Here is a 16,977-nt window from a genome sequence, read left to right as displayed (position 1 = left end):
GATACTCCACTGAATTAATCTCAAGATCTTTATATTCTGGCAACCATGGAGTGAGATCAGCTTTTGCATTAGTCTGCTCTACTATATGTTGTTTCACCCTTCTAGTTAAAATTTCATCCATCAATAAATCAAAATCATGAAATGCTGGGTTGTAGATTTTAATCATTCACTCTAGTTCTTTGACCATTTTAATAGGCTCATCCTCATATTTTGGAATTCTCTTTTTCAATTATTCCAATTCGTCCTGGGTAAAGTTTTTATGTTGTCTCAGATATACTATTCCCTGGTCTGCTGTAACATAGGATACATCTCTTAGAGGGCAAAGGGTAACTGGCTTTTCCTCTAACACTGCAGCTTCTAGATCTAGCTTAGTAGAAGCTTGTTGTTCTTCAGCCCCTTCAGGCTTCACTAGTCCCTGCACCTTTAAATCCTCAGCCAAACCAGTTAATTTTCTCAGCTGTTCATAGGTATTCTCAGTTTCATCAATCTTCTCTTGCAAAGCCATAACAACATTCTAAATCAGCAATCCCCAAATTTAAATAACCAAAAACATTGTATCTCTTGTTATGTTTGTAATAACAGAAATATTAGGGAAGCTGATAGATTGGCCTGGGCCAGATGTCTGCTGGACACTCTCCTCCCACACTGACAGGCTTGAGTGAGTAGGGAGGGGGTTAGGTACTCCTTGTTCTCAAACCCCTCCCCCCAAGCAGTTGGTTTCAGTTAATGATGGAGTCAGGGCTGAAGATCAAGTCAAGCAAGATCCAGCAGAGGCTAATCTTTAATGATGTTCCTTTTCTTTAACTTATATTCCCCACAGGTCTGATTGAGGACTGAGTAGAAGCTAGTTATGGGACTTGACTTCTTAAACTGGCAACTGATAAGAATCAAGCTTAATGGCAACAGAGAGAAGTGAGTATCCTCAAATAATTCCCAAGCACAGATATTAAAGATAAATCTTATATTGGTAATGGAAGGAAAGGGGAAGGAAGACAGGGTAATTAGGATTTGGATAAGTAATGGGAAGCCCTGATCTATCAGGTGGAAGCTGTACCCTCCCCCCCACCGGAAGGAGTTGCAGATCCTTAGCTAAACTTTCTCTCTAGGTTAATAGTAATTATTTCTAATCTCTATATTACTAAATAATTGTTATATTGATGCTGGTAAGGTCTAATCCTACTAGACAGGCTAACTCCCAAGTAGAAACCACAATGGCTTTTGCCACAATGGCCCTTCAGGTAAACCCCCAAGTCAGGAGAAGCAAGCAGAAAGATCTGCTCCCCTCAACTCCCAGAAAGCAACTGTTTAACTACTTCTCAACTGCCCCCTCACCCAGAGTTCTCCAGGGGGGTCCCCTGGAATTCTGGGTGAGGCTTGACCCTGTATTTTGCAGGAATTCCGTCCTGCCATCTTCTACATTACATTCTTAATCAGATGCACCAAGAATTTAATCATCATATATAACAGACTACATACTATAATCCCCGATATTGTATAGTTTTATTCTTAATCTGTGCAACACATCAAATTACAGACTTTTTTAGACTGTCCAGTAGTTATATTCACTTTTATTCCTGAACTCCAGTATTCTTTTTTTTTTAATTTTTTTTTTAATTTTTTTTTAAACCCTTAACTTCTGTGTATTGGCACATAGGTGGAAGAGTGGTAAGGGTGGGCAATGGGAGTCAAGTGACTTGCCCAAGGTCACACAGCTGGGAAGTGTCTGAGGCCGGATTTGAACCTAGGACCTCCCATCTCTAGGCCTGACTCTCAACCCACTGAGCTACCCAGCTGCCCCTGAACTCCAGTATTCTTAAAGCATTTTAGTACATCCAGGTTTCACATTTCTCCTCTACACACAGGGCAACACTATCTCATGAGATTAATAGCAACTTATTAGAGGGTTTCCATTACAGGTGCAGTTATTCCAAGGAGTTGTGCCCATACGCGGGGTGATATAGCACTACTCATTCATCTACTATGTTCTAGGCACTTATAGTAGGCCTTAGGGACACACTGACAAAAATAAAAGTCTACCCTAAGAGAACTTATACGGTGACTCCTCACCTATTGCGGGAGTTACATTCCAGAGTCCCCCACAATAGGTGAAAATCTGCAAAGTACTGATGTTATATTTATTTTATTATTTCTATATATTTTACTACTTTATGGACCCTTCTAACTCTCCTATAATCCTTTTCCACACTCTTATTAACCTATAGTCATCGAGCCAATTAGTGCCCAGGATACAGAACATAGCACTATAGTTGGTTGCCTTTCATTCCATCAGCCAAAAGTGTGCTGCATTTTAAGTGTAACTCCATGATGCAGAATTAGATATATATTAAAAAAAAAACAGGATACAGTGAAGCTGTGATAAGTGAACTGCAATGTAACTAGGGATGACTATATTCTGTATGTAGAGACAATATTTACACAATTTTACATATCTAACATTAAAGGAAACATTTATGGGCCCTTAAGTGTCAGGACACCACGCCTTTTCTCTTTTCTGCTGAGAGATCCTCTGCTCTAAACTCATACAGTCAATATGGACCAAGTTGTGTTCTTAAAAAATTTTTTTTATTAAAACAAAACAATCCTTACCTTCTGTCTTAGAATCAATACTATATATTGGTTCCAAGGCAGAAGAGAGTCATATATATATATATAAATGTATAGTCATAAATATATGACTATATTTAGCTTTGGTTTCTTTTTCTGAAAGCTGCATATTCATATTATTTCATCATATATCAATTGGGGAATGACCATTTAAAAAAATTGACTCAATTCCCTCTAAATGTGGCAAATGTGGGAAGGGAACTCCTCCCCCCATTATTTTTTGATATAATCAATCAGGGACCTGGAGATCCTTTACCACTGAGATGTGCAAGTATAGACTAACGCTCAGAGAAAGGAAGTTAAAAGCAGTGAGATGGAAAACTGATCCCACAGCCACTACTCCCCTGGGTGGTACCAGGCAAATTAAGGAACTATAATTGGTTCCTGAGCTGTGATGTGGGAGAGCTACTGGATGGAGAAAACTGCTCATAAGCCAAGCCCCTGCCATTGCTCTTTCTTGTTTGTACTTTGGCTGGATGTTGGAACCTGAAGGAGCCCCTATCAGTGGTGAGCTTCAATCCATCAAATGGCAACTACAGTATTTAGCTAAGCAACTCTTTGCCTCTTTCTTATATTTCCCTCTCTTTACTATCACAACTTTGATGTAATAAAGCTACAAAAGGTACTAACAGTTTCATAATTTAATTTTAATTATTACAATTATGAGGGCTTTATTAGAGAAATTTGCTATACAAATTTCTTATATTATTTCATTGTCTATGGTACCTTTTAGCAAAATGTAGTTTCCCTCATTATTTCTTTTATTGAGGTCTATTTATCCTTTTGCTTTGTCTGAAATCATAATTACTCTCCCTGCCTTTTATATTTCAACTGAAGGATAATGGTTTCTTCTCTAGCCTTTTATTTGAACTCTATGCATGCCTTTCTATTTCAAGTATGTTTTTTTAAAAAATATATTGGATTCTTGTTTTTAATCCATTCTGCTTTAATTTTATGGGAGAACTCAGTTCATTCATATTCACAGTTATTATTGCTAATGGTGTATTTCCCTCCATCCTATTTTCTTGTATTTATTCTCACTTTGTATATTTTTTCCTCTCTTTTTCTCTTTTTTGAACCAATTTTTTTATGAGAATAAGGTTCAAGCTTTGGCTGCCATACCCCCCTTATTTTTACCTCCACTTTAATAGCGCTTCCTTACATGCCTCTTTTCTTAAACCCTTATCTTCCATCTTGGAATCTCTACTGTGTATTGGTCCTAAGAAAGAAGAGTGGTAATGGATAGGCAATGGTGATTAAGTGACTTGCCTAGGTTCACACAGCTAAGAAGTGTCTAAGGCCATATTTGAACCCAGGACCTCCCACCTCTAGTGCTGGCTCTCAAGTGGCACCCTTGTATGACTCTTTTGCGAAGCACACTACCTCTCCCTTTCCCTTTCTCTTAGTATAATGATGGCTAACATATGGCACATGTGCCAAAGATGGCATGCATAAACCTCTCTGTGGACATATACAACATCACATACCACAATTAGTTACTATAAAGGCAGAGGGACTCCATGGAGTTGTTCCCGTCTCCCTCTACACTGTGCCTCCCCACCCTTCTGCTCAGCAGCCCAATGGAAGCTCTTATGCCCTCCCCTGAGTGGAGTTCCTTTCTTCCTCCCCTGTCAAGGGTAAGGAGGCAGGGGGAAGGCATGGCACACAGTCTGGAGGGATATGGCATGGCATGTGGTCTCTGAAAGGTTCACCACAATTGTCTTAGTGCATCCTTCTTTCTCAGTATAATTTTTTTGGAGATCATTCCAACATAATTGAATCAAACTTATGCCTTCTCTGTAGACTTCTAATAATGATAAAATTCTTAGGAATTACATGTAATCATCTCACACAGGAATTTTATGCTTCCTTTGGATTTTGTGTTTATATGGCAAATTTTCTATTCACCTTTGGGTTTTTCATCAGGAATGCTTGAAATCTTCTCTTTCATTAAATGTTCATTCCCCTCCCACTTCTGAGTTATTCTTGGTTGTAATCCTAGCTCCTTTGCCCTCTGGAATATCCTATTCCAAGGCTTCTTCTCCTTTAATGTTGAAGCAGCCAAATCTTGTGTGATCTGACTATGGCTCCCTTATATTTGAATTATTTCTTTCTTGTTCCTTGCAATGTATCCTCTTTGACCTGGGAATTCTGGAATTTGACCATATTTCTGGGAGTAATCCTTTTGGGATCTCTTTCAGATGATGATTGGTAGATTCTTTTAATTTCTATTTTGCTTTCTGGTTCTAGAATATCAGGGCAGTTTTCCTTGATAATTTCTTAAGAGATAATGTCTAAGCTCTATTTTTTGATCACAGCTTTCAGGTAGTCAAATAAATTCTTAGGTTACATCCTGGATTTATTTTCCAGGTCAGTTGTTTCTCCAAGGAGATATTTCACTTTTTCTTTTATTTTTTCCCCATTCTTTTGTCTTTTTTATTGTTTCTTGATATCTCATGAAGTCTTTCACTTGCCTAATTCCAATTTTTAAAACATGATTTTCTTTACAAATACTTAAAAATCTTCTATTTTGTTTAATGCCCATACTTTCCCATTGAAGTATATAGTCGGTTTTTATGGGTAGGTGATCCTTGATTGTAGACCTAATTCTCTTGCTTTTCTGAATATCATATTCCAAGTATTGTGATCTTGTAGTGTGGAAGATGCCAGATCCTGTGTGATCCTGATTGGTGCTCCTTGATATCTGAATTGTCTCTTTCTGGCTTCTTGTAATATTTTCTCCTTAACTTGGAAGTTTTTGAATTTGGCCTGGGGGTTGTCTTTTGAGGATTTAGTGTAGAGGGTGTTCTACAGGCTCTTTCATTGTCTATTTTGCCCTCTTGCTTAAGGGTATCAGGGCAGTTTTCTTGGATAATTTCTTGTAGTATGATATCTAGATTTTTATTTGTCTGATTTTTCTAGAAGAGCAATAATTCTCAAGTTGTCTCTTCTGGACCTATTTTCTTGATCTGTCATCTTCTCATTGAGATATTTCATGTTTCCTTTTATTTTGTCAGTCTTTTGACTTTGCTTTATTAATTCTTGCTGTCTTGTGAGATCATTGGCTTCTACTTGCCCAATTCTAGCCTTTAAAAACTGATTTTCAGCTTTAATCTTTTGGTTTTCCTTTTCAGTTTGGTCCATCTGGATCTTCATAGCTTCCAGCTGGTCATTTATGATCTTCAATTTGCTTATCATTTTATTTGATTTCTGAACCTCAATTTCCAATTGCAAAATTCTGCCTTTTAAACTGTTATTTTCTTTTTGAACTCTTTCCCACTTTTCTTGCCAAATTTCTTCCACCTTTCTCATGAACTCAGATTGGAACTCTTCAAGAGCTTGTGACCAGGGGCAGCTGGGTAGCTCAGTGGATTGAGAGCCAGCCCTAGAGATCGGAGGTCCTAGGTTCAAATCTGGCTTCTGGCACTTCCCAGCTGTGTGACCCTGGGCAAGTCACTTAACCTCCATTGGCTAGTCCTTACTACTCTTCTGCCTTGGAGCCAATAGTCAGTATTGACTCTAAGATGGAAGGTAAGGGTTTAAAAAAAAGAACTTGTGACCAATTTTAATTTTGGGGGGGAGGGTTTGGATGTGTTTACTTAATTGTCCTTCCTCTGCTGTCTGTTCTGTGGTCTGGATTTTTTTCTATGTAAAAATATCTAGAGTTAGAACTTTTATCTTGTTTCTTTTGTTGGTTGGTTTTTCCTGAGCATTGCTAGCCATTACTCTGCTGTTTCTTGCTTCCTTCAGAAGTCTGGGTGAAGAGGACAGGCTCTCTGTGTATGGAGCCATGGAGAAGTTTTTGCCTGAGGCTACTTTTTGAGTCTGTGCATGGTTTCTGCTGTGTGCTTCCCCAGCCCCACTCCCTTCTCCATGCCCAAGGTGCACATTCTTCAACCTCCTAAGGTTTCAGGTCTAGCTGCTTTCAGGAATGCTCTTGATCCTTTGCCTAGAACTTAGAGGTTGTTCCCCAGTGCTTTAATTCTAGGGTGCTAGCTATGAATCCTGCTCTGGAAGTGGGGTGGGGGATGGTTTGATCAGCTCGCGTTTTGGTGGGAGCTAATTTATCCCCTTATAGCATGGAAATGCCCAAACTCCACATACCTTTGATGCTGTGCCCTATTGTTGAGTCCCTTCCCTTATCTGAACTTGGCTTTTTTGTTCCTTTGAGGTATCATACAGGTTGGTGGTGGGGAGGGTAAAAGTTTTGCAACTACTCTATAACCATCTTAACCTGGAAGTCAAGACATGATTTTCTTGAGTGAACTTTTGTACCACCTTTTCCATTTGGCCTATTCTATTTTTTTTAAGTTAAGTTTAATTAATTCATTAATTAAGACTATTTTTCCTATTTTTCCATGATTCCATGATTCATTTCTTTCCCTCCCCTCCTCTCAACCCCTCCCATAGCCAATGAGCAATTCCACTGGGTTTTACATGTGTCATTGATCAAGACCTAGTTCTATATTATTAATATTTGCAATAGCATCTACATCCCCAATCATATCTCCATCGAACCATGTGATCAAGCAGTTGTTTTTCTTCTGTGTTTCTACTCCCATAGCTCTTTCTCTGAATGTGGATAGCATTCTTTTTCATAAGTCCCTCAGAATTGTCCTGGTTCATTGCATTGCTGCTAGTAAAGGAGTCCATTACATTCAATTATGCCACAGTATATCTGTCTCTGTGAATAAGGTCCTCCTGGTTCTGCTTTTTTCACTCTGCATCAATTTTTGGAGGTCATTCCAGTTTACATGGAATTCTTCCAGATCATTATTTCTTTTAGTATAATAGTATTCCATCACCAACAGATACTACAGTTTGTTTAGCCATTCCCCAGACAAAGGGTATCCCCTCATTTTTCCAATTTTTTTTGCCACCACAAAGAGAGTGACTATAAAATTTTTGTAGAAGTCTTTTTCCTTATTATCTCTTTGAGGTATAAACCCAGAAGTGGTATGACTGGATCAAAGGGAAGGCAGTCTTTTAAAGCCCTTTGGGAATAGTTCCAAATTGCCTTCCAGAATGGTTGGATCAATTCACAACTCCACCAGCAATGCAATAGTCTCCCAATCTTGCCACATCCCCTCCAACATTGACTAATATTGGCTAATATGTCATATTAGCCAATCTGCTAATTGGACATATTAGCCAATCTACTAGGCATGAGGTGGTATCTCAGAGCTGTTTTGATTTGTATTTCTCTAATTATAAGAGATTTAGAATACTTTTTCCATGTGCTTATTGATAGTTTTGATTTCTTTATCTGAAAATTGCCTATTCATGTCCCTTGCCCATTTATCAATTGAGGCATGACTTGATTTTTTGTACAATTGATTTAGTTACTTATAAATTTGAGTAATTAGACCTTTGTCAGAGGTTTTTGTTATGAAAATTTTTTCCCCAATTTGTTGCTTCCCTTCTAATTTTGGTTGCATTGGTTTTGTTTGTACAAAACATTTTTAATTTAATATAATAAAAATTATTCATTTTACATTTTGTAATATTCTCTAGCTCTTGTTTGCTGCATACACACTGGGTACTGTTATTTCTTCATTGCCTATTGTAACAGACTGATTGGTCTTAAATGAAGGAAACCAAGGAAGGTATGCACCTCTGAGGTGAAATTCAGAACAAGCCCAGGAAGAATCTTGAGGAAATGACTGTTGGGGAGGGGCCAGAATGAGGAGGAGATTTCTCTGGAAGAGATCTCAACTACCACACTCCTTAATGAACCTTGTTTGGCTCAGAGTCAGAGGTGGGTGGTGGTGATCCTGTGAAAACCTGGTACTTCTGAACCCCCAAAATAGAGGATTTCCTTGAGCATCACAGCTGCTATAATTAGCCAGTCATCTCAATTGATCTATCAACATCATTTACCATCTGAGAAGATATAAACATAGCAGTTACTCCATTTAGCCAAAGAGCCTGGACTCCAGGGGGAGTTGTCTCTGATGGCCTGTCTGAATCTGCTTTAACTGCAACCACGTTATTCCCTCAGTTTAGTTAATTAGTTTATAGGTTAGGAGTTACTGGGGGTTGAGACAATTACTGGACAAGAGCTACAGAAGAATTCCAGTACTATTCACCCCAGAGAGAGAAACTCATTTTGATAGAGAAGCTGATCCTTTATCCTCTATCCTGAATCCCCACAATCCTTCCCTTAATCCTTGAATTCCTCTTACCTCAAATAAATTCCTGTCTAGTTACTTTAGTCTGAGTTTGGAATAGTGACTTGAGAGTGAGTGGTTTGTTGGGTAGCTGAAGGGAGGAAAAGAACATTTTATTCCATCTTGGAGGGAAAACCATTTGAGGGGACTGGGAGGCTTTAGCTTACATCAGTGGCTCTGAGTACTGGACAAAGTCCATTTAGATTTCAAATGATTCCTCATACATTCCTTTATCATCTCCTCAACAACCCTTCCATTTTGGGGAGTCCCCTCATGAATTACACCCCCAGATTTCTTCCCAGTAGGAGTGGGGAGTGAGTAGCTTTGGCCACATATTCCAGTCAGGTGGTGGTCACCAGAGCACACTCCATCTATCTGATACCCTCCCACCCCCATACACTATACTGCCTGTTATCAGGCTTTGTCAGATATCATGATTGTGACTCCTGCCTTATTTTTCTCAGTTGATGCCAAATATATTTTGCTCCAGCCTCTTACCTTTACCCTGTGTGTATCTACCTGCCTGATGTGTGTTTCTTGTAAACAACATATGGTAGGATTTTGGTTTCTAATCCACTCTACTATCTGCTTCTGTTTTTTTTTTAACCCTTGTACTTCGGTGTATTGTCTTACAGGTGGAAGATTGGTAAGGGTGGGCAATGGGGGTCAAGTGACTTGCCCAGGGTCACACAGCTGGGAAGTGGCTGAGGCCAGGTTTGAACCTAGGACCTCCTGTCTCTAGGCCTGACTCTCACTCCACTGAGCTACCCAGCTGCCCCATCTGCTTCTGTTTTATGCGTGAGTTCATCCCATTCACATTCAGAGTTATGATTGCCACCTGAGTATTCCCCATGATTTTGATTTCCTGTTTTAATCCTTCATTTTCTTCTTTCATTATTTCCTTCTACACCAGTGTTATGCTTTTAATCAGCTCCCCTATTCCCCACCCTTATTTTACTTTCTTTCCCATCCCCTCCCTTCTTATTCCCCTCTTATTTTTCTTTAAGATCTACTAAATTCCCTCCCCCTCCCTTTACCTTCCTTTTGATATTCCCTGTCCCTCCCCCCCACCCCATTTTCCCCTCTGAAATTCCCTGTAGGGTGTATAATTTGAAAATCTTGAACCCCTGGAACTGCATTGTCCAAAATTCCTTTCTGTACTATCCACAATTCCTTTTGCCTTTTGAATATGTGTGTTGTTATGTGGTCTGTATATAGTTTGCATTCGCTCTGCCATGCCCTCTCTCTTCCACATGAATTGAGCAGTCCCTGTGTTCTCTAGTCCTCTAGTTAGATATTAATAAATCGTTATAAATATTATACTTTGGAGATATTGAATATTAATTTAAAAATCTACAATTTTGGCTAACCACAATGGGATAGAATCCTCAAATATTTTTAAGAGAAATTTTCTGTTAAGTTAGCAAGTTTTATCTCTGGCCACACACACCCGCCTGCTCTCTGCCAGCCTGAAGGCCTGTCTCCCACTGCTGCTTCTCACATCCATCAGCTTAAGCAAGGGTTCCTAACCACTCCTTAACCAGCCTGAAGCCTCTGCTTGCCTTGACTAGACCCTCCAGGAGAACCTGCCATTCCAAGCTGCATTTTTTTTCAAGAGGGTGATGTATAAAAATCTTTCCACCCAATCCCTTCCCCCGCCCCACATGGGTTTTGCAGCCTGTGCTAGCCATTTTTAAAGCCAAAGTCTTAAGCTGATCCTGGTATCCTGGCTGAGAGAGAGTTGTTCCATAGGATTTTTTCACAGAAAGGGGAATCCTCTGCCATCTTTTTTTTTTTTTTTGAGGGCAAGGAAAGCCTAAAATCAATAGATTTGAAATCAAAGTTTTAGGAAATAAGCCTGTTTTTCCCTTCTCTCTCATGACTCAAAACACCAGGGGTAACCAGTTCTCTCATATGCAAATACCCTATTGTTGTCCAGCAAGATTTTGCCTTTTTGTGTTTACTCTGTAAACAAACTTCCATTCAGTGTGTGTGTGTGTGTGTGTGTGTGTGTGTGTGTGTGTGTGTGTGTGTGTGTTTGAGGAATAATGCTATTGCAAAGCATGCTTGAATCTTTAGTTTAAATTCCTTGAGCTCACTAGTGCAGTTTGGATCTGCTTAATTCTTTTCCTGGGAGTTTTTATTTTCATTGGAGATTTCCCACTTTATTTACTTCTCAAGAATATGCATCATGCTAGGGGGCTGCTTAAACTACAAACCAAACTGAAATATTTTGACAAAGTTTTGAAAGTTTTAAATGCTCAGTGCAGAATTCTCCCTCACTATGATGAAATTCAGAGCTCTGACAAATGAAATGCAATTGGATGATAAATATATGGGGGAGGGGAAATAACCTTAAAATAGATTTAGAAGTTTATTGCTTATTAATCATTCTCAGCTTCTCCCCTCAAGATAGTAAACAAGTCTATTGGAATTAGTAAAAGGGATTTTGACTGCACTGCCTGTACCTTGTTATTTGCTTATATTATTGTATTTGTTGATTTCTTTAAGATTTAAATTATTTTTTAAGTTTATGTGTAATAATCTAATTAAAATCCATTCTGTTATATAATTCTTTAGCTATACCGTTTACCTATGATTTTACTGAACAACATATCATTGTCTGGTCTGTCATCTTCTCAATGAGATACTTTATGTTTCCTTCTATTTTGTCATTCTTTTGTTCTTACTTTATTAATTCTTGCTGTCTTATGAGATCATTAGCTTCTACTTGCCCAATTCTAGTCTTTATAGACTGGTTTTAAGCTATGATCTTTTGATTTTCCTTTTTTGTTTGCTCTATCCTGCTTTTCATGTCTTCCAGCAAGTCAATTCTGGTCTCTAGTTTATTCATTACTTCATGTGATCTATGTGTTTCTTTTTCCAAGTGGGAGATTCTGTCTTTTAAACTCTTGTTTTCTTTTTGAACTATTTCCCACTTTTCTTGCCAAGTTTCTTCTACCTTTCTTACTTGGTTCTTGATTTCCTTTTTGAGTTCCTTAAGAGCTTGTGACCAGTTTTCATTTTTTTTGGAAAGTTTGGATGTATTTCTTTGGTTGTTGCTCTCTGTTGTAGCCTCTGTCATCTGCTGTTTTTCTCCATACAAATTATCCAAGGTCAAAGGCTTTTCCTTTTTCTTTTCTTTGGTAGTTGGAAAGGGAATTCTTGGTTCTCTTTGAGTTCACACTTGTGAAAAGAGAATCCTTTGTTCTCTTTGCCTAAATTGAAGTTAAAACTTTGACAATAACTTAAGTAACCCCTACTTAGTACCTCACTAGATTGTGAGGTCAAGATTAGCTCTCTTTTGTCTACCTTTTGATTGATTCAACACAAGCTTGAACTAGGTGGAGGATCTCACAAACTATTTAGTGAGTTCACATCTTACTTATGTAATGCAAGGTGGCTAACAGCAACCTTTTGCTTCTGTAATTTCTAATGGTCACAAAAAGTCAGTTAAACATCTTAGAATCTTCAGAAAGTCAGTTAGAACTTGAAGCTATAAATAGAGGTGAAGTTCCAACTGACAGGGCTTTGCCTTCTGGCTTTCGTTGTGGCTGGAGGCTTTTGCTTTGGCTTAACCTGTTGGCTTTGGCCTAATTGCTTCGGCCTTGGCCTGTGCTTATTTTGTCTTGTTACAGTACAAATCTCAACTGAATAAAACCTGAATTTACAGCCACAAAATCAAAATCTCAATTTTCCAGGGCTATTTAGCATCTCTGTTTAGCATCTGTGTAAAAACTGAGGGCACAGAATTAATAGCTCATTTTAAAAGATACTACTAGCACTTTCACCTTTCTATAATTTTAAATTTCATTTTCTTTCAAAAATTACCCAAAAGAGCTATATTAAGTCCTTTCATATTCATAACCTGTCTTTACCCTCTCTTACTCTGAGGTTTTTCAGTTTTAACTCCTGGTGATAGATAGGGACATAGTTTAAATGGCAGCCTCCAATTCCTATTCCCTTACTTTGGAATTCACAAATACCAAAGCCTGGGAAATACACTCCTGGAATGGTCTTTCAGGGAAAAAGTATCCCAAATTATATAAATAATTAATCTTCATTCATTGTATTTCTCCTTTGTAACATAAAATAATCAATCAACTCTAAATGCAGTATTATCTTTTTGCATTTCCTAAGAGCTTACAAATGCATACTTTCTTTCTAATGCTTTTTGGTGATCTTGCTTCTAATTTACCAAAAATAATTCTATTATACATTCTAGTTGTTGTCCAGCTGTTTCATTTGTGTCTAACTCTTCCTGATCCCATTTGGAGGTTTTAGGGCAAAGATAATGAATTTGTTGGCCATTTCCTTCTCCAGCTCAATTTTATAGTTGAACAAACTGAGGCAAACAGAGTTAAGTGATTGACCTAGAATCACACTGCTAATATGTGTCTGGGGTGAACTCATTTATCCTCACTTCAGGCTCAGTGTTCTATATGATGCACCGCATATTCACTCTATATTCTATTTAAGCTTCTGAAAAGACATTCATAGTTCCTACTAATTTCTCTCACTTTTGGTCATTTTGAATATTTATCTCCATTATCCAGGGTGTAAATGGAATTTGATCAAAACCAATTTTAACTCTTACACCAGAATAGAATCTGGGCACAGGTGATGGTAGTGGTGGGGTATTTGGTCCTTTGCCATTGACCCCTTTTCAGTTTAAATTACACTTTCCATTCCTTTATTAAATTTTGCTCATTTTAAAGGTTGCTTCCTGATTTAAACAAGCTTTTCTCTTTTCATGGTCAAAAAAGACTTAACAAGAGGTAGCCATAAAGTTCTAAGTATATTCTAAAATACAAACCAAATATCTTTTTCTTCACTTAGGGATTACTTTCAAACTAGCTGCCTTCCTACATTGCACTAAAACAATAGCGTTATCAATTTTTGTGGAGGGGGAAGGAAGTAATTTATGTGCTATTTTCCTTTGAAAGTTTTACTTTTTTTTTAGTGCCCTTTGAGCATAGTTCCAAATTGCCAGCCAGAATGGTTGGATCAGTTCACAACTCCACCAGCAATGCATTAATGTCCCAATTTTGCCATATCCCCTCCAACATTCATTACTCTCCCCTGCTGTCATTTTAGCCAATCTGCTGGATGTGAGGTGATACCTCAGAGTTGTTTTGATTTGCATTTCTCTTAATTATTAGAGATTTAGAACACTTTCTCATGTGCTTATTGATAATTTTGATTTCTTTATCTGAAAATTGCCTATTCATGTCCCTTGCCCATTTATCAATTGGGGAATGGCTTGCTTTTTTATACAATTGATTTAGCTCCTTGTATATTTGAATAATTAGACCTCTGTCAGAGATTTTGTTATAAAGATTTTTTCCCAGTTTGTTGTTTCCCTTCTGATTTTGGTTGCATTGTTTTTGTTTGTACAAAAAACTTTTTAAGTTAATATAATCAAAATAATTTATTTTACATTTTGTAATTTTTCTAACTCTTGTTTGGTTTTAAAAATTTCCCTTTCCCATAGATCTGACAAGTATGCTATTCTGTGTTGACTTAATTTACTTATAGTTTCCTTCTTTATATTCAAGTCATTCACCCATTCTGAATTTATCTTGGTGATACCCATTGTCTCTTAACAGAATCCACTACAGCTTGTGTACCAAAAGGACCTTTTTTTATGAATTGCTTAACACAAATAAGTGTAAAAATCTTTTAGTAAGAGCAGTTTCCCAGTGTCTGCAACCCATAAAACATGTTCTTTCCTTGCTCCAAACTTCTTCTTCCATCTTTGAATCTCTGAGTCTACATAAGATTTTTGTAAATCGGCAGACTCAATAGTTGACAGATTCATAACATACACTGGAGCACTTTGGGCTGCATACTTTGCAGTTACATCAGCTCTATGATTTCCTTTAGAAATTGAGTCTCTACCACAAGTATGACTTCTGCAATGGATTACTGCTAACTGTTTTGGTTTCTGGATAGCATCCAACAACTCAGTTATTATTTCTGCATATGCAATTGGTTTTCCTGATGTAGTATTAAAACCTTGCTGTTTCCAGATTTTTCCTGTTGCATGACATACTGAAACAGCATACCAAGAGTCTGTATAGATATTGGCACTTTTACCATCAGCTAGAAGACAGGCTTGCTTCAATGCCACTAGCTCTGCTTCCTGAGCACTAATATTTTCAGGTAATGAACCAAACTACAAAGTCTCAAATTCTGTGACCACTGCAGCACCAGTACAATGAATACCATTACACAAATATGAAGAAACATCAGTGAACAAAACCAAGTCTGGATTTTCAATAGGAGTGTCTTTTAAATTGTTTGATATAATTCACGGCTGAATCCATCTGGGTATTGATAGTTATTGAGAGAATTTTCAATAAAGCAGTGGGGTCAGAAGTGTGAAGGGTTAAATTTTTGGGGTAGGAGTTTGAACAAAAGCCAGAGCTCAGTTTATTAAATACAAACCACTTAGTTTATTATTAGGAAAATATGGATAGGAAGTAGGAAGGAGGAAAGTGAAAGTAATCTTACAATAGCTTGTAACTACACCCCAGATCCCAATCCTTACTAAATTTCTCTAAAAAATCCTAATTCTATCTGCCTCAGAGGGCAGTATCTTCAGCTAGGCTGAAGTCTTTGCCTAGTCTCCTACTCTTTCTATCTTAATTATAAGCACTATCTATCTACATTAGCTATTATTTTATTATAAATAAATATATCTATTTATAATAAATATTATTATTAACTAATAATAATGTTTATTATTAATAATAATAAATAAGGCTATTAATTATTATTAATAACCAATAAGGCTATTAAGGCTTTAATTCTGTTCTTTGTCTCAAACCAGAGAGAGAGCTCGAAGCACAACCTCTCCCCGGGAGACTCAGAGACAAAAAACCCTTTGCAACTCTCTCCAACTCACTAATTCCCCTTGGCCACGCCCTTCTAATTGTTACTAACTGCCAAGAGGCACAACTGGGGGTCTCTAATTGACAAACTGTGCAGCAGGAGATCTCTAACTGAAAAAATATTATTTTTCCTTTTCCACTTAAATATAAAAAAGGAGACATTAATAAAAACTTTCTTAACAGAAGTCAAATTATGTATGAATAGATGATGAGAAAGTTGATGAGTTTAAATATATTATTCCTTCTAGTTCATTCATGAAAAGGACTAGAACATAAGACAATACCTTGAAGAAGAGTCAAGGTAAAGTATGGTTTCTTTTTTTCCTTTGTTTTAAAATATAAGTGATATTTTAGCATGCTTGCTGGTGGTTTGACTAGTTTGCTAGCAGATGAAGCTAATGAATAGGGAGAAATGATTGTTATAGTTGAGAAAACTGAGGCAGACAGAGGTTAAATGATTTGCTCAAGGTTACATGGCTAGTAACTATCTAAATTCAAATTTGAATTCAGGTCTTATTGACATCAGGTCCAGTTCTTTGTCCACTGTGCCACCATTTGCAAATGACCCAAAGTTGGCAGGTATAGCTGACATAGAGGATAAAGAAGTCAGGATCCAAAAGGATCATGGCAAGATAAAAGCACTGGACCGAATCTAGGAAGATTAAATTCTATATGATAAATATAAAGTCCTGCACTTGGGTGTAGGAAATCAACTTGACAAGAATAAGGTAAGAGGGAGATGGATAGCCTGAAGCTGTTCTTTCTTTTAAAAATTTATCTCTTGGTCGTTTCCGGGTTAAGATGGCGGCAGAGTAAGAAGCAGCTCTAAACTTCTCCTGACCGAAACACACAAAACTCCTCAAGGGGACATAAAAACAAGTCCAGACGAACGGAGGAACCCCACAACAGGGCACAGCGTGGAAGGTATGTGGAATCGAGACATTTCCAAGCTAAAAAGGGCTCTCACTCAAGCGCGAGCTGAGCAACCGCCCCACCCCCACCCCCTCCACACTCACCTATAGCTCTGAACCCAGCTAAAAAGAAATAGAGCAAGTTTGGGGCACCCATCGAGTCATCAGCAGCTCCGGGACCTGTTCCTGAGAGCAGCAAGACTTAGGACCCCATTAAGTCAAGAACGCACGCGAAATCTGAACGCGCGCGTGCGGGAGCGGACGCTGGGAGCGGAGCGCCGGCTGAGCAGAGGCGTGGGTGCCGGCTGAGCAGAGGCGTGGGTGCCGGCTGAGCAGAGGCTTGGGTGGAGGCAAACACAACCAGGAACTAAAGCC

General features: G+C 38.0%; 1 pseudogene; it reads left to right on the top strand.

Annotated features, from left to right (window-relative positions):
* The first annotated feature begins 1,211 nt into the window (after positions 1-1,211).
* Positions 1,212-16,977, top strand: part of LOC123233856 — a 46,535-nt pseudogene continuing 30,769 nt past the window's right edge.

Source organism: Gracilinanus agilis, chromosome 2 (genome assembly GCF_016433145.1).
Source record: "Gracilinanus agilis isolate LMUSP501 chromosome 2, AgileGrace, whole genome shotgun sequence".
Lineage (NCBI taxonomy): Eukaryota > Metazoa > Chordata > Mammalia > Didelphimorphia > Didelphidae > Gracilinanus > Gracilinanus agilis.
Note: the sequence above shows the minus strand (reverse complement) of the source record. Positions and strands in the feature narration are given on the sequence as shown.